Source organism: Macaca nemestrina, chromosome 3 (genome assembly GCF_043159975.1).
Source record: "Macaca nemestrina isolate mMacNem1 chromosome 3, mMacNem.hap1, whole genome shotgun sequence".
Lineage (NCBI taxonomy): Eukaryota > Metazoa > Chordata > Mammalia > Primates > Cercopithecidae > Macaca > Macaca nemestrina.
Genome location: NC_092127.1, coordinates 177,995,176 through 178,019,144, shown reverse-complemented (window position 1 = coordinate 178,019,144; position 23,969 = coordinate 177,995,176). Strand labels below are relative to the sequence as shown.

Here is a 23,969-nt window from a genome sequence, read left to right as displayed (position 1 = left end):
ATTATTACCAAATTAATAAATAAATTAGAATCAGCAAGGGACCAAACACAGCCAGCTGAAAAATCAAATTACAACAGAAAAAAAAGGCTGGAGACAAGCAACAGTGCAGGCAAGAAAAGCAAATTATATGAAACCGATCAAACAGGTGATAGGAAAAATTGATATACTTGACACAGAGAAAAAAATAAAAAGCAACAAATGAACATTTTCTTAAAATGAACATAGAACTAAGTTGGCAGATATTAAGAATAGACAATATTTGAGTAAAATGTGGTAATAATAATCATCACCAATTATTATGTTTAAGTTACTGAATTTTAAGTGCAAAGAAACTTTTCTTTAAGTATTCAGGCAGCAAAAACAAGTTAGTCATATAATGCATAGATAGAGATAAGTAGTGATAACCCATAGGAAGATATAACCAGACTGGCTTCAGACCACTCTCCATAGAAACCTTCAATGCTGAAAGACAATGGGTCTTTGCTTATAAATATCTGAGGAGGATAAATGTATGTAATAATATATGTTTCAAAACATCATGTTATATACCACAAGTATATACAATTTTTGTTAATTATAAATGACTAAATAAAAGTTGGACAGAAGTAATTTTATTCATATATTAATCAAATCAATGGAAACATTATGCATGCCTTTATTTTTCATTTATGTTATTAGCAACCGTAAGATATAAAAGTTGAGTGATTATTCCAGGTGGCATAGCACTTTATATACACAAATATTTATAGACATTTTGACATAAACTGTGAGGTATAAGTTTTAATTATCAGGTAACTTTTAATTATTTAAGGGAGATAATTATTTGCATGTTTGGGTAGCTTGACAGTTTTTATAGTGGTGACTGTTGAATGCAATGAAGGATGAGTGGAACATGGAAATGTGATGGAAAGAAGACAGTTCAAGCAGCAGGAATAGGATAAGCAAAGGCATGAAAATGGAAGATGTCTGGTCCATTCTGGGTAGTGAAACTCAGGTCATGGTGGCATGGTTGGCAGACATGGGTGAATGTAACAATAGCATAGTGGGTTGACACACATATATGAAATGCCTTGTACACCTCTTGTATTTTATGCATGAATTAGCATGAAAATGAAACCACAGAAGCTTTTAGAAATAGAAGTGCATTTTAGGGTATCTAGTTCTAACCCACCAACTAGAAAGATTAATATAGGAACAGCTTCTGTATTATCTTACATACTTTAATTCAGATCCAGTCATTATTCTTTTAAGAGAAAAGAAATGCATGACTTTCAAAGGATATCCTGACATAATTTTTAGAACAACTACACATGTATTAAATATGTAGCACGTGTAAGACCCTGTTATTGGAACAGGATCATTTCTGAATTTATAGTACTATATTATAATCATTAATGTTTAGCTGTATAAAACCTGTAGTTTTGTCAGTAAAAATACTATCAGGATTAGTAAGGTAAGGGAATCAATTCATTGATCAAAACAGGTTCTTAAAATGGTAAGAAAATATAAAGCTATATATTAGAAATCAAGAAAATTCAATTTTGCCAAACATCATATTCCCTAAGTATTCAGGTTTTCTGAATTCTACTCTAGTGAGTAAAGCACTGTGAAAGATTGGCTCTTTTTGTTTTTTTTTTTAATCCCCATGGCTGAGAATATCAACTGCGTTAATCATTTTAAAATTCTTACCCCCTGTAGAAATGGACAATTTCTTTTTTCCTCAATGACCTGATAGCTAGCTTCTTGTGTAGAAAAGAACATTGATTAAACCTCAGGACATAATTATTAGCTGTGTAATCTTGGCTATGAGAGTTAGTCTCTGAGACTGTAAGTTTCCTTATTTGTAAACAGGAAGAATACTAAGTAGTACCCTCGGTTATGGTAAACATTAAGTCAGTTAATGTATAGAAAGGATCTACAAAGGCATACTGTACGTGCAGAATAAATATTAATCAGCTACATTTCTCCTTCTTTTGTCAATGGCGTGGAATCAAGAAACCAGATATTTTTATGATTTAAATTCATAGTGTTAGCTTATGCAGACACTTAAGCAATTAAAGCCCTTGTCTGTAATACATCTCTTATTTTTCTTCCAGCACTGAAACCTGTCAGATAAATATTGTGTAAAGTTGTTTTCAAGAGCAGTTATAGGGTGCAGGGAAGTGAAAGCATTCAGCATTGCTACCCAAATGGTTATAAAATCTGGTCTGTAGGATGCCTGAGAAGTAACTCATTGCTTCACAAAGAGTCAGGTAAGCACAAGTATACATATGTAACAAACCTGCCTATTAGGCACATGTACCCTACAACTTAAAGTATAATAATAATAAATTAATTAAAAAAAAAATGATGGACCGCATATACAACAGTGGTCCCATAAGACTATTAAAAAAAAAAAAAAAAAAAAAAAAAAAAAAAAAAGAAGAGCATGACAATTGTACACAGACAACCTTTACTCTTATTTTTGTCTGTTTTACTGTGAAGGATATTGTTCACAGATGGCAAGTTCACACACTAAAATGAAACTCTTATGTGACCCACATGCACGGATTTATTCAGGTCAGTCTGATCACTGGCTGAAACTTGTGCATCCCAAATGCTGTAATTTAGGTTTTTTGGGAGAGAATTATTTTGGAAAAGTTCTCATCCAGAAGCTGATTATGAAATGCCTGGCCAGGCACCCTGGCTCATGCCTGTAATCCCAGCACTTTGGGAGGCCGAACCAGGCAGATTACCTGAGGTCAGGAGTTTGAGATCAGCCTGCCCAACATGGTGAAACCCTGTCTCTACTAAAAATACAAAAAAATTATACAGGCGTGGTGGCGTGCACCTGTAATCCCAGCTACTCGGTAGGCTGAGGCACAAGAATTGCTTGAACCCACGAGGCAGAGGTTGCAGTGAACCGAGATCACACCTCTGTACTCCAGCCTGGGCAACAGAGCAAGACTCACTCTCAAAAAATAAAAAATAAAATTTAAAAAAAAAGGGAGGATTTTGATTTTCCATTCATAGTTCTTCCTTTCTGTGAAGAGCCTGGAAAGTGACAGGCCAGAAGTGAAATGGCAGGCAGTAAGGAATGAGTTTGATTGCCATTCTGAATTTTCTCAAACCCTCTTCATCATTTAGGATAACTGGTAACATGTTACAATTTTGGAGAATAAGTTAAATAGCATTTCTCTTTGATGAATTATTACTGATTTAACCAATGGAAAATTTGAAAGAACTTCAGCGCACATAGGTTAAACAAATTATCAACTGTGGCCCACATTTGTGAATACTGACTTCAAATTTCAGCTGGGCTACATTTTACAGGCGTTAAGAAACAATCATTCTAGAAGAATAACAAATAGTGTAGAAGACTGCATAAATTGTATGCTTTTTATTTAGTTAGGTTTTCTGGCATTCCTGCAGAATGTGGTTCTTATGAAAGATCATTTATTTCTTCATTAGGTGATATTGGAATCCATTTAAGCAGAGGTGATATGGATCTAGACTCCACTGAACAGCCACACTGATTTAAGTGTCTTGGTCTTCTGTGGAGGCTACTCAAAATAAAGACCAACTATGAAAATATTCCAGATGGAAATACTACTATGTTAGAGGTATTATGACTTTTCTTGTTACATCTTCTCTAGAATTAACCCTTGGCTCAAAAGCTGCAGGTAAACAAGCATCACTTCAAGATATTTAGATCTATGGGTTCAATAGGGCAATATAGCAACTTATTTCAAAAGTAGAAATATCATGTGCGAAGATCCACTCTATTCCCTTGCCAAACAAAATTCCATTAACTAACTTAAATTGGACTTAATAACAATCACATAAACTAATTAGTTTCCATTTATAACTCCATTAGGAGTATTATTCATCGCAGCATTGCCCGATAGAGCTGTGCTTCTTCAGACTTTGAACAGATTAAATAAATATAACCTGGGGTGCTAATTATACAATGATGATGCAGAGACTCCAAGATTACTCCCTTAATATAGATATAATTTTTGTGAAATGGATTTTTTTTTCAGAAAATGTCCTTGGTCTAAACTCTTGATTTTCTTATTTTATATTTTAAATGAGTGTGCATCCCTAACATATGATTGGAACTATCATATCCTGTGGGCCTTGGTGATAACTTTGCTTTTGCAAATCCAGATAACCTTTATTTTTGCATTATTCACAAGATACATCACTTTCCAAGTGCTCTATCTTACGTAGTTTTAGAATTATTTGTGGTTCATAGACGGAAATTAGATGAACCATAGCTCATGCCCTACTCCAGGAACTCTACCAGTATTGTGTCCCAGGGCTGGCCCCTGAAACTTTAAAAAAAATAAAGCATTTTCCTCCATAATCTCATGCTCGTTGTACCATCTATGTGCTCATACCTCCCAAATACATAACCACAACTAGAATCTCTTGGGTATCTCCACTTGATATGGTTACTATGAACCTTTCATTTCTGCTCATCTAGGGCACAGACAATGGAGCCTAATGACTTGAGTTGGTAGCCCTAATTGGAAAACCATCTAGCACCAAACAAACTCTCAATACATGCTAATCTTCTGTTATTATTACTGAAGAGCTGTGAGGCCTAATGCAAACTTCCAGGTTTGCTTCATTAAGAACCTGGTGAAAGACTACAGACAGATATAAGAAAGAATTGCTCCCTAGTGATACCTAAATATCTCTTTTTTATTGTGTAGCTATTCCTCAGGTTCTTTTCAAGTTACCCTGTTTTTACTTTCACAATCTTTTAGTTTGAATGCCACTTCCTTGTTTGAGACCTTATTAGTGTTCTCAGAATTCTTACTGTCTGCAGTTAAAATCCAGAGCCAAAACTGAATACCAGAATATTCCCAAGGACTAAATATTGTATCCCTCACAAGGAGTGCTCTCACTAATAGAATCTGGAACCTGGGTGGGTGGGGTTGCGGGGAATTCCTTCAGTGGATTATTTTATAAATAAAGTTATATTGATACAGTCACATTCATTATTCATTTGTGTTGTGTCTGTGGCTATTTTCACACCACAATGGCAGTATTAAGTAGTTGCAAAACGGAATATATGGCCAACAAAACCTAAGATGTTTGTTATTTTGGCCTTTGACAAAACAATTTTGCCAGCTCTTGCTTTAGAAATTTCTGTCCTCACTAAAACATGTATTATAGCAGTTGACATCATATTCCCATTTAAGAATTTTCAATTTCAATGAAACATGTTACTATACTTAATTGTTAATTACTCAAATTTGTATTAGTTTCATAATTTGATAGTTAAAGTATTTTGGCTCTACGGTTTCATAAGAATTATAAACATAAGGATTTATGTGGTTTTGTCTGAAATTAAAGTATTATAAGTAATTTAAGTACCTATTAGAGGTCTAGGAGCTTTTGATTTTCTTTAACAAAGTCCTATTCTCTTAAGTTGGGAAAACCCTTCACTAGATAATTATCTGAAAATTCTGACCACATGGCTGTAAGCTGGCACTGGGTTTCATGAGCTTTCTCTGGGCTTCATCTGTACTCTAGATCTATAGCAGCTACTCAAACTCTTTGACATGAAGAACTGGTTTTTATTCACCCCTGTATATCTAATTAATAGTCTTTTAAAAATCAATAAAATAATTATTGAAATATGATCATGAACATTGATGTGCAATTATGTCAAATAGCTACCAAAGTTCCTGAATGTACATTCTCAATTTCTGTACTCATCTCATGGAAGATCAGAAATAACGAGAAGTGGATGAACACCAGCTAATGGACGGCAGTATGCATATGGGATATGGAAGCCACTGAAAAGGGAGGAGGGGAAGGGATTGTCTCTATATTTAAGGATCATCTGGATTTCTAAAGTAAACTTAGAAATGAGTAAATTTCTCCCTGTTCTTTGGAGAAAATCTTTAGGACCCTTAAATCTACTTTGCATAATGTCTGCATTTGGGCACTGAGGACCACGACTTTAGAAACACATTTGAAAGTATTTCCACTGTCTGCTATGTTCACTTATTCATCATAAATGTAGCAAATATTGAACAGATAGGATGTTCCAAAAAGTTCTAGTTACTGAGGATAGAGCCTTGAGCAAGACAAAAATCCCGCTCTCATATGGTATATATTATAGTAAGAGAAACTGGAAAATGAACAAACAAATACATCGGCAAAAAATAAATAAATAAATAAAAACAACTGAGAATAACAATTGGTGTGATGTAGGGAATTAAAACAATGTGATTTGATACTTCTTGACAGGGTGTCTGCTTTTGTTTGGGTAGCTAGCCAAGCCCTCACTAAAAAGCTGCCCTTTAGGCTGAAATGTGAATGATAAGAAGGAAGTGGCCATAATTAGGGAAAAAAAAATTCACAAAGCAAAAAACAGTAAGTGAAAAGTTCTCAATGAGGTCATGACTTTGGCGAGTCAGAGTGAAGAAACAAGGCTTTGTGGCTGAATTCTCTTAGGTGACAAGGAACACGATAAAAGGTAAAATCACAGAGGTAGCCGGGCGTGGTGGCTCACACCTGGAATCCCAGCCCTTTGGGAGGCTGAGGCGGGGGGATCACCTGAGGTCAAGAGTTTGAGACCAGCCTGGCCAACATGACGAAACCCTGTCTCTACTAAAAATACAAAACTTAGCCTGGTGTGGTGGCATGCTTGAAGACAACTCCAAAACAAGACAATTAACTATACACAAAACTAATGCATAAAATATTTTAGCTTTATTTCTCTAATTCTCATTATAATCTAAAAATTATACCTTCCTTTCCCATTATATGTTAAGGACATTAGGATTCAGAGAAATTAAACAACTTGTTCAAAGTCTGATAGCTAGTAGGTGAAGATTCAGGTATCCCAAATACATGTGATTGTTTACAACAGAGCATGGTTTTTGCTCTACACTCTAGTGTTGCTAAAATATAGGTATATTTAGTTTGCTTTTTGGCAGGGCATTTCAGTAAAAGCATTCCTACTCTGCCCTCGTTTTAGACTTCAATCTCTAGTGTTCATTCTTGATTCATTCTTTCCTGGCACGTCCCTTACCCCTGACCTGGATAGCTTATACTTCCAGAGAGGATCCCACCACCCCTATGTGATATGGCTTAGATCCTGGGGCAACCACTATTAAAATATTAAGTCAAAGCTTGCTTTGACGGGTGATAGTCTTGAACAAATATTAATAACACCTGACTTGCATTTTTGAGTCTGGTGAGCACCAGCCAGATTTGTTCCTATCAAGATCATAACCATTTTTTAATATATTTCTTCAGACTGGTTTTTAAATTGCCATTTAAGATATGAATTATGTTAATTTAATATACTTACACTGTCAAGATACAATTTTTAGAAATCCTAATACATGCTATATTATGAATACAAATGCATAGTCCTCCCCATCCCACCAAAAAATAAACAACAGGAAATGTGGAATTTAAATTTTTTCAGAAATGCCTTAAAGATGGTTAACTTATATGCATACATTTTTCTATCTCTTTAAGAATATAAAATCATATTTTATTAATTTTTATGAACCTACTAAGTTTTTTGCACAGATTAGTAGCTGGGAGCCAACATAATTTATTGAGTCTTAACTGGGTAGGAAGTGCTTTTCGTGCTTGTGGCACCAACACCCAACATTTATTTCTAAACTTATTTCTCTCTTCCCTTGTAGGGTGACCATGTGACATAATATAATTCTGGCCAATAATGCCTAAGTAGACATCTGTTGGTGGGGATCTTCCAGAAACACTTTTGCTATTTCTGATGAAAGGGGTAGATGATGATGCCATGACCAACCATCCTTGCTTTCTCTTGTTTCGAATATGGATTAGATGTGTGGAGTTGTGGCATGAGGAAACCACTTAGAGGCTCCCATTCATTTTCATCAGCAGAATAGTTGTTAAGATGCTTCTTGTAAATTAAAGATGGTATGAGGCACTGAAGGGAACATAAAATGAGTGTTAGTATGATTCTTGCCCTAAAAATACTTACAATTTGCTTGAGGTATAAAAAAAGAATAGGAAAAAGATTATAGTCCAAATTGTATAATAATTTGGGTAGCATGATACCTTCCAAAGCAGTCACATGCCAAAAGGAGATTTAAAGATCTTTCCAGGGCAAGCACAGAGAGCTGATATCATGATGATCTCAGCATGGGATCTCATTGACAGTGGAGTTGACTTGGGAGAATTATCTTTCCCATCATTACACTCTCCTCCTTAGAAAAAGATCTTTATTCCTTCTTCCACCACCCAAGGAACAGCCCAAACAGACAGTCTATGCATATGCATTCCAGATCAGTAATGTGAAGCATAAGAGGGAGGAACTCTAAATTTAAGAGTGGAATAACACTCTTATTCCCTCCAATTGCTGAAATTGCAGAGAGGAACAATATTTTCATCCAAATTGTCTGGCTTTCATTGTACATATTAGAGCCAGACATGTAGTAAACCAGATGTAATTTGAGACTTGCGGAATTTATTTCTCAGCCAAGCAAGAAGCTGAATTAATAGATTTTTACTTTTACTTTTGTTGAAATGAGAAAGCTGAAGAGTTTCCAGCATATTCCTACCAGATGGCATGCTTCATTGCGTGCAATTTTGCTCCCTACAAGTTTGTCTCCTCAAAGGTGAAGAGGATAAATATGTATCTGCCTATTTTTATGGTAATCAAAGTAGAAGAGATAGGAAAGGTCAATCTGCCCACCTCCAGCTGTGGTTCACCTTGACCTAACCGTGCATTTATTTAAGACTCTGGTGAGATAAGACGTGTCTTCCTAAAAGCAGGGAGTATTATTAAATTTTGGTATGACAAATAAAGTGAATTGATGTTTGATGGTTAATAACCTAAATATACGATAATGTCCTGATATTTATGAGGTCTCTAGGTGATGATAGAGAAGAAGGGCTGACTTTATTGATCAAATCCAACTGAACATGTCCACCACTTGAAAGTCATTGCTTAAACTGTAAGCATCAATTTGTTACTTATATTTTCATATGGGATTGCTAAGTCTTTGGTGGGTCACAGAAAGTGTTATAAATAACAGCAGAGTCAGAAGAGGGTTTTACTGAAAATTATATTTCGGTCACTTTAGATGAAAATCTTACATTTTACAGTTAAGTGATCCAGAGAAGTAAGAAATTTAACAGCAAATAAGAATAAATGAATGTTTATATAGTGATTTAAAGCTGAATTCTAATCTCTCCCTAATAACTGATCATTAAAAGTAGCATTTTTCTGATAATCTTTACAAAAACCTATCAGTAAATATGATAAGGAATAGTTTTAAAAATACCTAGTAATCTTTGAGGATGGCACTACTCTGTTAATCCCATAATTGACCCATTTTTTATATTGTTTTTTTGGGAAAGCAAGTGACCATGCACCAGTGTAGAAACTAACAGTGAAGTAGAGCCAGTACTTTTACAAGTTTCTACCTGTTCTCACATTGCTGATTAAAATGCCTATAGACCATCCTTAATTTATTTTACTTTGCCCCGAAGTGGGCACAGATGTCAGCTTCAAGGAGGAAGTGCTGATTGCATACATTTTTAAACATAGCATTTGGCCCAGCATTTTATAAATCGCTTCCACATACATCATCTCTTTTGAGCTCCATAATGTCTCTTCCCATTTCAGGTCACTGTGTTAAAATCCATGGAGAGCATTTCTTGTTGCTCCTTGGGTTCTCTGACTGACTCTGGCTGTGACAGAACAGAATATGTGTATTTTGAATCCTTTACAGCCAGGGTGGAGGATGTCCACCTAGAATGATCTTCCCTCACTAATACATAAAATAGGAGCCAATCATGCCACAGAAAAGTTACATAGACTTAAGTCAGAGTAACAGGGTGGATTCTAGGAAGTCAAAAAAAAGTAAAGAAAAGAAATAAAATCACATTTCTCCTCTAGAAGGCAAAAATGAGATTCAAACCTTTGACTTCTTAACATTGTGCCTTGATTATTTCTATCCCTCCATACTTCCCACCTTTCCCTAACATGAAATATTTCCTCCAAGAGTTAGATCCTCTGAACTCGGCATCTTCATATGAGTGTTTCCATATATTTCTTCTATTTTATATAACGTTAGAAACTCATTGCAGGTCCTCGTTTGCTATACTGAAAATACCACATTTATCAAGTGAATCAATTGTGTGTTCTCTTATTGTTATAGAATATTAACTCTGAATACAATTTTAATAAGTTGTCTAGTCTTTCCAGAATGCCTTATCACATATGCCAGTCATCCAGGGAATTCATTCTGGAGCAGTGTTATATCAGCAATGCTAAAACTGGGCTGCAGGGTAGATGGGAATGGTAATGGGTACAAAAAAAATAGTGCGAAAGAATGGATAAGACCTACTATTTCATAGCAAAATAAGTTGACTATAGTCAATAATAACTTAATTTTACATTTTAAAATAATTTAGAGTGTAATTGGATTGTTTGTAACTCAAAGGATAAATGCTTGAGAGGATGAATATCCCATTCTCGATGTGGTTATTTCATATTGCATGCCTGTATCTAAACATCTTATGTATCCCCATATAGATACACCTATGATATGTCCACGAAAATTTGAAAAACAAAAATAAAATGAAATTGTATGGTTTTTGTTTTTATGGGTGGAAAATGATTCAAGCATTACTTTAAAAATTACAGTTGAAGATTCACTTGTTCCAATAATTTCTTAATACTCAAGACATTAAATTAAAGATCATTTCCATTTATTTTGTGCTGTGGGAGCAACTGTAATTTATAGCAATGAGGATTTTTAATTTATAGCACATGAGAGGGGAGAAAGTGTTAGATGTTCAACTGCCTAGGAAAAGGAAATGTAGTGATTTATAGCTTGAGGGGAATGTACTGGTGTCATCGAATACAGCTCCTTCTGTTATAAATTAAAAAATAAAGTCACGTCCTGCACTAGCTCTGTATTTATTTTACCTTGTGGTCTCTAAATAAAGTCTATAAAGGCAAAGTGATAAAACTTTTAAAGTACTCTTTTCTTTTTGACATAGATCTTGATTTCCTCTTACTGGCCAACTGAAGGCAAAAAATACTGAACTACATGTTTATCCAATTGTACTATTTAATCAAGAACTCCAACCATTCCTTTCCCCACAATTTCTCCCAGCCCTCATACTGCCCACTCAGTGCACTCTGCATCCAGGTCAAGGCTCCTCACCTGAACTTTGGCTGTTTACTTCTCTGGCCCACGGCAAGAGTAACAAGTAACCTCACTTGAACAAAACTACAATAAGATAAAATGTTACAAAGTAGAAAAAAAAGTATTCGTTTTTCAGTAGATAAGAAAACTCTAAATCTGTTGTATATCAAATACAGTGGAAGACACCCTATGAAATATTTTGAATAATCTACCCTGTTCTAGAATTGTGCAATAGCGTTTCCTTCTTTTGGCTTTCTCAATTAACAGACGGAAAATCTCTAACTCTCCCACATGCTTGGCTATTAAACTTTCAATACACTGCCAAAAAAATTCTTGTCAAACAAATAACCAGACATACCACAGAAAGCAAGTTCTAGAATGATGAAGTGAAATCTAATCATGCTAACAGGTATAATGTTAGAATTATAACATTGAAAGTTTTTGTGTGTGAAATATTCCATGCTTAGCAACCCTTAAGTAGTTTAAGAGTTATTTAAATATTTTTCCTGAATCTGAATCACATCTTATAAAATTCCAGGGACTTTCATTCACTTCCTCGAATATACACCTTCAAGAACAAATGACATAACATGATTTGATTGGAATTTCCTTAAACTCTGATGGAAAAGGAGAGGACTTCTTTTTCTTCTTGGTTTTGTCTTTTCTTTTCTTTCTTCTTTTTTTTAAGACTAGAAAGACAAAGGTCAAGAACATACAAATAACCAAGGAAGAAAAGGAGGAGGAAGACGAGGAAGTGGAGGAGGAAGGAAAAGAAGAAGGGGAAAAAATCACTACAGACATAAAAATGACTTTATGTTATATTAATCAGAGAAATTTGCATCCATCAATGTGAAAATCAAAATACCATTTATAATATACAATTTATAAAGTTTCCCACTTTTTGAAATACAAGACATAATTCTGGGAAGAGTCATGACTCCTTCTTAATTGACATTAGATAAGTTACAGAGTGTCTTATTGAAGCCAGAGACTTATTTTTAACTCCAAAATTCCACTATATTATTAGGTCAAATAGATTACTTTTTTATGTAACTTAAAAATTTGAGAGACATCCATACAAAAGGATTTCTAAACCACATGCAAGTACACACACATGCATGAGCACACACACACACACACACGTATACAAAATTTAATGAGTAGGTGGGGTAAAACGACCATGTGAATGATACTACTGAGATTTTAAGGAAGAAAAATAGAATTTTGCCTGTTCCTTGGAAGGCATAGTGCCTCAACCCAGTTATTCCCCACTTCACTTCCTCTCTCCTACACATGGCTATTAATATGATATTAGTGTTAAAATCTGAATCTATTGCTTTTCTTGATAATTTTCTAATTTATGTACCTATCCTAAAAAAAGATACAGTTTAGTTTTTCTGTAATCGGGATTTATATAAATAAACTCATGCTGTATGTATATGTATTCATTGGTGACATGTTCGTTTCACCCCACGTGTTGAGGTCCATCCGTGTTCATGTGTGCATTGGTAGTTCCGTCATTTTCATTGTTAAATAGTAATCCATTGGCTCTTCAACATTATTTAGCAGACCTTTTTACTTTTGGTAATCATTTGAAATGTTTCAAGTTTGAAAGTATCATTAACAATGATATTACTATCAGTTTTATATATGTATCTTGATATAAATGTGCATACATTTTTTTCTGAGACAGGAATCTTGAAGAATGCCAAAATATTTCCAAAATATTTAAATGTATGCTTCTATGATGAGGATATTAGGATTCTTGTTGCACTCACTTGCTGGAGATTTTCACGTTTTTATTCTTTGCTAGTAGGGTCATGTGGTTTTAATTGCACACCCTTATTGCTAATAGATTTGCACATTTGTTTTTCTGCAATACTATCACTACCCTATGTCGAGTGTCAACACATATTCATTGGCTATACGAATTTTCACTTCTGTGAAATTATATTCGGTCTTTCTGTTCATGTTCTGTAGTTTTAAAAATTGATATATGAGTTTTTTAACATCAAGAATATTAATTCCACAATATAAACTGCTATTGCTAAAAATATAACTTACTGTATTAACATATTTGCCTCAGAACTTTATAACAAATTACTCATATTTCTGTACAAGCTCATCACCTTGACTGAAGGTCCTCTTCAGTATAGTAACAATCCATTTTTTTCCATACTGAAATAATTTCTTTTGATATTCCTGTAAAAATACTCTTTTTATTGAAATGAATTATCTTTTACCTTTTCTAGATAGCACTTTGCTTAGTCCTCATTTGCTCAGTTCAATCCATCAAGACATATCTTGACTATCACCTCCTCCACAATTTTACTCTTGATTCTCGTCTAGAGATGAATTCTTCCTCATTTTCTATTTTTTCCCACTTTTGAAAATTTGTTTTGCTTCTGAGAAGTAAGGGAACTCTAACTTTTTGTATCTATCTGCTAAAATGTCAGACCAGATTTTATTTATGTATTTATTTAATTTTATAATTATTTTTATTTATTTATTTATTTATTTATTTAAATTTTCATCAAATAATGCGGCAGAAAGTATAAAGCACATTTTGTAGATTTAAAAAAAACCTGAAATTTGGGTCAAGGAGGGGGAAAACCAACTGAGGATAGTAAAGCCAAAGTTCAAACTCCTTTCTGCCTGATAACAATGATAGTGCCTTCTCTACTACTCAGTTCAGGCCCAGAGGTATCTTACTATGACATTCAATATATTTACTTAATATACGGAGTTACAGCAATGGCACTGCAGCCAGAAAGCTTGGCATAGCAGGTTGATGATGTTTCCTAAAATGGTATGTTCACGTCATAACCCCACAAACTATGAATGTGATTATACTCAAAAATAAAAGAGAGGAGTTCAGCAGATGCAATCACATGAAAGATTTTAATATGAAATCATCCTGGATTATCTGGTTGGACCCTATCCAATGGCATGTGTCCTTATAAGAGACAGAAGAAGAGAAGATAAAGAGAGTCAAGGAGAAGGTCATATGAAGACAAGGCAAGGACTGGAGTGATGCAACTACAGAGAATATTGACGATGACTAGAAGCTAGAAGAAGCAAGGACAGATTCTCCCTAAAGCACCGAGTGTGCCTCTGTTAACACCTTCATTTCAGACTTCTGGTTTCCAGAGCTGTGAGATAATAAGTTTCTGTTACTTTAAGCCACTGAATCATAGCAATTTGTTACCATAACCCTGGGAAACTAATATACCTGGATGTGCAACATAGATGACAAACTTTTTTTTTTTTTTGCCATGTAACCTAGAGCAAAATGTTAAAACTCTCTGGGACTCAGTGCCTTCATTGATAAAATGGGAATAAAAAGAGCAATCTGGTTATTTTAACAATTAAATGATTTTATAAATGCCAAGTATTCCTCCAAAAATTCTTAACTATTTTTATTATTTATGATCTTGCCAGCTAAACTTTAAAGTTTTTGAGAGTAAGATCTAAAATATGCTTATCTTTACATTCTTACATATGAGGTGAAAAATCTATTGAAGACTCTGAGTATGGAGTGAGCATGGGTAGTGGCTTTGTTCCCTTGCTTCTTCCTGATGCCTTGAGACTAGCAGGAGATATTAACCTGCCATTTGTGTGTATTCTGCAGACTCAATCTTTCATTGGGACTGTCATTCCAAGATGACACCTAAAGGATAGGGAGCTTAGAATGCACCACCCTTGCATGTATAAGAGAGCCAACTCCTTTACATTACATCAAACTTGGTTCCCAACTGTGGTTAGAAAAAGGGGTGCTATTTATTTGCCTTTTCCTCATGTATTAGTCAGCTAGGGCTGCCATAACAAAATACCACAAGCTGGATAGTGTTTAAGCCAAACAGAAATTCATTTTCTCACAGTTCTGGATGCTGGAAATACAAGATGGCGAATACAAGAGGCGATTCTCCTGCCTCAGCCTCCTGAGTAGCTGGAATTACAGGCACGCACCACGGCATCTAGATACTTTTTGTATTTTAATAGAGAGAGGGTTTCACTATGTTTCCCAGGCTGGTCTTGAACTCCTGACCTCAGGCGATCCACCTGCCTCAACCTCCCAAAGTGCTGGGATTAGAGGCATGAGCCACTGTGCCTGGCCACAAATGCACTTCTATCAAAGTACATATCAAGCAAGTACCAAGACATTTAGCATAGTATCAGGTTATATGAGCATGTAACTATTTAAATGAGAATGATTCTCATTTAAATAGTTACCAAACTGAAATAGGGAAGAGCTAGGGCCAACCGACAAATGAATCTGCTCCATCCCAGTTCTAGTAATATAAGGTGTTAAGAAAATAGGTATTATTTTCAACCACACGTTAGTTATGGTTTAAGCTTTTAAGAAAACAGCTCTCTGGCCCTTCCATAATGTTTGCTTTTTAGAAAATATAGGAGGTTAAATGTTAAGGAGACTATAATTTCAAATATAGGACTGATTTTTAAGTATTTTTGAAAAACAATGAAAATTAAATATGGTTCCCTACCTCTAATTGCTTTAACTGTCTCAAGATTATCAGTCTTTCACAAACCAAATTCAACATGTTTTATTAACATTACTTCTCAGACGCTCACAAAATGTGTTGAGTGTAGCCGCCCTTCTCTCTGAGTGAACTTGAGCACAAGAACTTATTTTTCACAAACCAGTCAGAAGCAACCCAGGCTTGGAGGGCTGTGGTCATGGTGTGGATTACATCATCTGTTCATCTTGGCTCATCCTCATAATGTCTAGGTGTTTCTGCAGTGTCTTTTTGGCTAGAGTTTCTCATTTCACCTATTAAGATGCCTTCTTAGCAGTGAGTCTGCCACCGCCCTTCTGGGCTCCACCCAAGGAGCTTGTATCCAAACCCTTCTTGGCTGGTAAACAGGAACCCGGGGTAATAATTGTATCTGGCAGGAATCTACCAGCCTGAACAAGGGGGAGCTGCCTAACTGGATTAACAATCTCTGCTTCTGGTGAATTTTTCAATGAAACCAAATTGCATAAATAATTATTACAAAAATACATCAGTTTCTCTATTTTACATTTCTATCATTACAAATGCACTTCTTTCTTTCTTTTCTTTTCTTTTCTTTTCTTTTCTTTTCTTTTCTTTTCTTTTCTTTCAGATGGAGTCTTGCTCTGTCACCCAGGATGGAGGGCAATGGCTCAATCTTGGCTCACTGCAACCTCTGACTCCTGGGCCCAAGCAATTCTCCTGCGTCAGCCTCCTGAGTAGCTGGAATTACAGGCACGCACCATGGCATCCAGATACTTTTTGTATTTTAATAGAGATAGGGTTTCACTATGTTTCCCAGGCTGGTCTTGAACTCCTGACCTCAGGCGATCCACCTGCCTTAACCTCCCAAAGTGCTGGGATTAGAGGCATGAGCCACTGTGCCCGGCCACAAATGCACTTCTATCAAAGTACATATCAAGCAAGTACCAAGACATTTAGCATAGTATCAGGTTATATAAGCATGTCTGGACACAAAATCTGACTTCAAATTTTTGCAAAGCCGTATGGTATAAATAATTATGTCAAAAATGTCTGTATTTTACATATCTATCATTACAAATAGAAAGTACATATCAAGAAAGTACCAAGACATTCAGCCTGTATCAGCTATGTGATCATATCTGGACACAAAATCTGAGTTCAAATTTCAGCACCATCACGGGGAGGAAGAATGTAGACAAGTTGCTTGACCTCTCTGTTATACTTTTACTTTGTAAAATTGGTTAATAAGAGGACCCAAAACAGAGGGTTGTCATACGGATTCAGTGAACTGATGCATTTCTACTGCATAAATAAGCAATCAATAAGTATTAGCTATTATTTCAATAAATATTTATTTTGAAGGAAAGTTTAGAAAATGTGAGAGTTTATGTTTATTGGTTGAAGAAAAGGGAAAGTTAGCCTTTTCGCAATGACTTGATCTACTTTTTCAAAATGGTTCACTTTAAAAGGCATCCAGCCAGGGTCCCTAGATGGGGTGTTATAGGCTGAATTGTGTCCTTCACTCCAATCACAGATATTTATGTTGAAGCTGTAATCCCCAGTGTGACTGTCTTTGCAGATAGGGACTTTAAACAAGTAATTAAGCTTAAATGAGGTCCATGGTGTGTCCTCATCCAATATGCCAGGTGTCCTTATAAAAAGGGGAAGAGATGTCAGGGATGCCTGTGCATAGATCAAGGGACATGGGAAGGCATAGCAAGAAGTCAGCCATCTCCAAGGCAAGTAGAGAAGGCTTAGAAGAAACTAAACCTGCCAGGACCTGCATCTTGTATTTCCAGCATCCAGAACTGTGAGAAAATGAATTTCTGTTTGGCTTAAACACCATCCAGCCTGTGGTATTTTGTTATGGCAGCCCTAGCTGACTAATACATGAGGTCCACAAAAAGGCAAATAAATAGCACCCCTTTTTCTAACCACAGTTGGGAACCAAGTTTGATGTAATGTAAAGGAGTTGGCTCTCTTATACATGCAAGGGTGGTGCATTCTAAGCTCCCTATCCTTTAGGTGTCATCTTGGAATGACAGTCCCAATGAAAGATTGAGTCTGCAGAATACACACAAATGGCAGGTTAGTATCTCCTGCTAGTCCCAAGGCATCAGGAAGAAGCAAGGGAACAAAGCCACTACCCATGCCCACTCCATACTAAGAGTCTTCGATTTTTCACCACAAATGAGAAACATGAACGAATGACTGACGCCAACCAGGTCACTCTCAGCACCTCTGTAAAGGCCTCCATCTTCAGAAAAACTGCATGAATGAGTGAGGAGCACTGGAGAAGAGCTTCCTGACCCACGCTGGAGTGGTCACATGGGGTCATCCCATGTAATTTCCCTGTATTTTATTTTGGAGATAGATCTTGTTCTGCTGCCCAGACTGGAGTACAGTGGTGTGATCATAGCTCACTGCAGCCTTGAACTAGGCTCAAGCAATCCTCCTGCCTCAGCCTCCCCAGGAGTTGCTGGGATTACAGGCATGAACCATCATGCCTGGCCCAATACGACTTTCTAATGGTATTTCCACAAGATCTCTTCTCTCTTGGATGGGGAGAATGCAGTTAAAAAATGATTAAAACAAACGTTTTATCTAACGAATGGGCTAAAAGACATTTGAAATACAGTAGTAGATCATGAGCGTCTAGATGTAAGCCTTTGCCACTAATGGAAACAAAGAATTCTGCAGTTAGACATCTTGGGTTTGAATTCTGGCTTTGCCATTATTTGTCATGTGATCAACAAGTTATGTAACTTCTTTGAACCTCGGTTTTCTCAAACACAAAATAGTGAAAATAATGCCTACCTTAAGGGATGCTTAAGGTTTAAGTGAATAAATAAATACTTTACTTAGAAGCGTGACTAATACACAATAAGCACTCAATATTATTAATAATAATTTTGTTCTTAAAATTGCTCCTTTTCCTTTGTCGTCTCCAATGTGACTAGCACATAGCAGATGTTCATGAACTATTTGATGGAGAAATGAAACAAAATTCTTTATCAATTACTTCAATATGATGTTTCAAGGGCTTACTACAAGTATAATGAAATTAGTCTACAACAGGACAAACTTTCATAAATGTAGGCAAATGGTGACTCAAATTTCATTCAGACAGAAAGGAAATTACCAAACAAAAATTAAAATTGAATCCAGCAATGAGCTATTTAGCATCGATTTATCAAAAACACATTGAAAAACATTTACTGAAGCTTGAAGTCAATGTACATACGTGATTGTAGTGATCATAGTCAACCCAGTTTTAGAAAGAGCCATCCCTTTATGGATCATAAACTTTATTTGGAAATAATGCCAATGAAATCACAGTTTTTAAACTGTACAAAAGATTTAAAAATGTAAAATTGGAGGAAGAAATTAACATGGACTACGTGCCAACCTAGTGCTGGGAACTGTATTAAGCACATTAGATATTTAATCTTATTTAATCCTTACCCCCACCCTGTGAGGCAGGTATAATTATCCTTTTTCTTTTCTTTTTGTTTAACAGATGAGGACATAGACGCTCAAATGACTATGTGAATTTTCAAGACCAGACAACTAGTAAGGAAAGGAGCTGGAATTGACAGTTGGCACTTACCTTTATTTAACTACAAATATCTTTCTGTTAGCAATATTAGAAAGAAGATACGGAGACAGATAGGAAGGGAAGAATTTTATGAAACTTAAAATTAATTTCCTGCTTCAGTAAAACTGTACTGAAACATGTAATGCTACTTTACTAAACATGGAAATATCATAGGAGAATTAAAAAATCATAAATGAGAATTCATGTGGATCTGCATATGTTATTTTATGATTTTTTAATATTACTCCATGAGAAATTGTATCAGCTGTAATTTAAACTATGAAAGTAGTTGAGAAGTCACATAAAGATTCAGACATAATAATCTGACTTCCTTTCAATGATATATATTCCCTTGAACCTATCCTGCTATAATTTAAGATGAATTTGGCTACCTGGCAAGCTACAGTGCTGACGTGCCTTGGACCATGAAAGGCAGGTAGATCAAGTTGCCAAAAATGCTTTTAAAAGAAAGGGTAAAAATAAAATGTGGTCAAATAGATTACATCCAATATATAATTTCTAGATGCAGTTAGGCAAGTGGTATAAATATTTTAATAGTGTCCACGCACTGTAAAAGATATGGAGAGAGTAGCCAGTTTCTGTAGAGCAAACTTAACCTCAAAAACCACCCCCACCTTCCTCTTAAACTAGCCATATATTAAATTGGCAGATTTTAAAACTCCTTACTCACTTTTTTTTTTTTTAAATGGCCCTTTCTGATAAACACTCTGTTACAATTGAACAAGTTTCCTTGTAGAAAACCTGCTAGAAAAGAATGTATGATGATAAAACTCTGAGATGGTCATAACTCTGCACATGTAATTCCCTTCTCTTGACTGTATGTCTGACCTGTGATTTGCTTCTAACCAACAGAATACAGCAAGGGAGAGGAGATGTGTGTATGTGCATATGATCACAACACATGAGTTATAACACCCATCTTCGTTAGGCTCCCGGATTTGCTAGCTTTGAGAAAGCGAGGGGCTATTTTGAAAAGGCACACATGGCAAGAAACTGATATAAGCCTCTGGCTGAAAGACAGCAAGATACTGAGGTCCTTAGTCCTCCAACATGATAGGAACTGGAAGTTACCAATATTCACATAAGCTTGGAGAGGTACATCACCCCCCACCGCCAGTCAAGCTCAGATGAGACCGCAGCCCTCGCTGCAACTGAGTGCAGCTTTGTGAGAACCTGAAGTAGAGGGCCCTGCTAGGGAAACCCAGAGTTTCTTATCCACAAAAAGCATGAAATAATAAATACATGTTGTTTTAAGTCACAAAGGTTGCGATACCACTGCAATGCAGCAATAGATAACTAAGACAAATCATATAGTATCCTCCTGATTTCAGATTTTTCATTGACAGTTATTTACTGAGCACCTATCATCTGCCAAGATTCATCCTAGGGTAAACATATGCCTACTGACCTCAAGGATGTTTATTTTTTGGAAAAGACCAAGTGTGTATAACACAAAGAGCAAAGTATGGTAACTATCTCATAATATTATTATAATGAAAAAATGAGATAACGGGTATAAAAACATTAAGCAGTATGCCTGATGCATGGTAGTTATTAATGTAATTAAAGAAAATAATTATTTTGTTTAAAATTAAAAGCTGTGCTACCTGTTCTTTAGGCAAAGAGTTAAGAGAGGTGAGATTTCTGTCAGCTGTGGAAATATAAAAGTTATTATAGAAGGAATGAGGCCTGAGTGGACTTTTCCTGGGGGAAACAAATGGTATTGTCTTAGTAGGTATATTTGTAAATACTAGAGTAATACATGGCCTGTATTTGAGTACTAGGAAGGGGAGGAGAATGAGTAACAATAGTAGTAAATATAATAGTTTTTATGTAGTACAAAAGAAAGGACAGGTAATTGCTTTTTTAATTAACTAAAGAATTAGATCCTAAGCCAGAAATTATCCTACTAATTTAAAAAAGGAAAACTTCTTCTTGAGAAGAATTTTAATGTTTCTAGTACAAAGAAGTAATAAATGTTTGAGGTGATGAATATCCTAATTACACTGATTTGATCATCACATCGTATACATGTGTCAAAATATCACATGTTCTCCCAAAATATGTGTATCTATATCAGTAAACAACCTACTTCTCTAATCATTGCAATTTGAAAAGAATTATCTTTGAAGTTTTCCAAAAAGTATTCAAACAAATTAGAAAATATTCCATTGAGAATTATTTTCTGACTTAAATCACTGTGCTTATGAGTGGTGTTTGGACTTTTCAGCTGCAACAGTCAACTGTAGCTGCTACTAGACACATTTGTGCTTAGTAACTCTATTGCCAGTTCATTGGTTATTATGATTTATGTTTGAAATTCCAACAGTGGCATTAGCCATAGCTTCTAGCCCATACAATTATGCTTGGGAAATCTGTTGCCAAGTACATCTGAGTGTACTGCTCAGTGGTGTATTTCAATGAATTTCACTTTGCTTCTTAACCAGAATAGTTAAGTTAGCCTATTAACAAATGCTTAAATAAAAATAGCACAATGCTTCATAAAACAGGGCCAGATTATCTCAAGATGTCTGTTATTTAGAACAGTCATTCCAATTATTAAGGACCCACAAGCTTCAATGAAATTAAAGCTATTCAAGAAAAATCAGGAAGGATTCAAATATATCATAATTCAAACATAAAGCAAAACAAAAATCTGTAACTAGAGTATTTATGTACTGTAATTTGTTATCTAAACTGGGACACTTGTGAGTTTCATGTTGTCTCATGATGCAACATCCAGGTGAAATCTATGGCTATCACAAGCACAATGTGATGTATGATCACCTTTTACTGTTCAGTGTTAGTGATCATCATTCTTAGTCCAATTGTGGACCCTCAGTGACTTATTTATTTTTGATATTAAATAGCCTCATAGACATAGTGGTAATTCTGAAGTGGAGTAATGAAAATGCAATGGTTGGAGATGTTCTACGTTAGCAGTCCTATATGTCTGTTTAGTTTTTTATAGTTGTATTACTCTGTTCTCACAATGCTATAAAGAACTACCTGAGACTGGGTAATTTATAAAGAAAACAGTTTTAATTGACTCACAATTCTGCAGGTTTAATAGAAATCATGATTGGGAGGCCTTAGGAAGCTTACAATCACGGGGAAATTGAAGGGAAGCAAGCACGTCTTACCATGGCAGAGCAAGAAAGAGACAGCGAGAAGGGGGAGGTGCCACATACCTTTAAACCATTAGATCTCATGAGAACCCACTCACTGTCACGAGAACAGAAAGGAGAAAATCTGCCCCCCGATCCAATTACCTCATACCAGGTCCCTCTCTTGACACACGGGGATTACAATTCATCATGAGATTTAGGTGGGGACACAGGGCAAAACTATATCAACAGGTAATAGTTTTAAAGAAACATTGCATGACTTCACTACATAGGACAATAGTTTAATGTCTAAGTATATATCCATTCAATAAATACTCACTGAGTACTTTCTATGTGCCAGGCACTGCTGTAGCTGCTGGGTATACATTGGACACAAGATAGACAAGGTTCCTGCTTTATGAAATTTATATTGCAATGAAAATATAGAGAATGAAGGTTGTGGAGAAAAAGGAACACTTATACACAGTTGATGGGAGTATAAATTAGTTCAGCCATTGTGGAAGACAGTATGACAATTCCTCAAAGACCTAAAAACAGAAATACCATTTGACCTAGCAATCCCATTACTGAATATATACCCAAAGGAATATAAATTATTCTATATACATACATGCACACATATGTTCATTGCAGCACTATTCACGATAGCAAAGACATGGAATCAACCTAAATTCCCAGCAATGATAGACTGGATAAGGAAAATGTGGTACATATACACCATGGAATATTACACAGCCATAGAAAGAACAAGATCATGCCCTTTGCAGGGACATGGATGATGCTGGAATTCATTATCCTTAGCAAACGAACACCAGAATAGAAAACTAAATACTATATGTTCTCACTTTTAAGTGGGAGTTAAATAATGAGAGCACATGGACACTTACTGAGAACAACAAACACTGGGGCTTTTCAGAAAGCAGAGGGTGGGATGAGGGAGACAATCAGGAAAAATAACAAATGGGTACTAAGTTTAATGCCTGCGTGATGCAATAATCTGTACAACAAACCCCCGTGACACAAATTTACCTATATAACAGACCTTCACTTGTACTCCTGAACTTAAAATGAAAGTTAAAAAAAAGATTAAAAATAATAATAATTTAATCAGAACAAAGTTACCCAACTGACACCAATCTAGAAACATTCATCCAACACTTTTTAATGTCCTATGACTGAGCTAAACAACTGGTCACTTTGGGAGTTATTAATGTCATTTAAGAAATTAAGAAATTGATCTGGCATAGTGGCTCATGCTTGTAAACCCAGCACTTTGGGAGGCCAAGGCAGGCAGAACCTGAGGTATGCCCAAGATGACCATTATAATTTAAAGACGTTTTACATATCAGAGAAGAGATCAAGACCATCCTGGCTAACACGGTGAAACTCCGTCTCTAACAAAAGTACAAAAAATTAGCAGAGTGTGGTGACATGCACCTGTAATCCCAGTTACTCGGTAGGCTGAGGCAGGAGAATCTCTTGAACCCGGGAGGCGGAGGTTGCAGTGAGCTGAGAACTGCACTCTAGCCTGGAGACAGAGTGAGACTCCATCTCTAAA

At 35.6% G+C, this 23,969-nt stretch overlaps 1 long non-coding RNA gene across 4 annotated transcripts in view; it reads left to right on the top strand.

The window, feature by feature from the left end:
* LOC105487869 (uncharacterized) overlaps positions 1 to 19,454 on the top strand; it is a 132,325-nt gene extending 112,871 nt beyond the window's left edge. For 2 of the 4 annotated variants that reach the window (XR_011620658.1, XR_011620660.1), the window contains 3 exons: positions 2,097 to 2,252; positions 3,451 to 3,602; positions 19,185 to 19,454. This is a non-coding gene — a long non-coding RNA (uncharacterized lncRNA). The remainder of the gene's footprint in view (positions 1 to 2,096; positions 2,253 to 3,450; positions 3,603 to 19,184) is intronic. The other 2 variants (XR_011620659.1, XR_011620661.1) reach the window with 2 other exon arrangements.
* Positions 19,455 to 23,969: the final 4,515 nt, after the last annotated feature.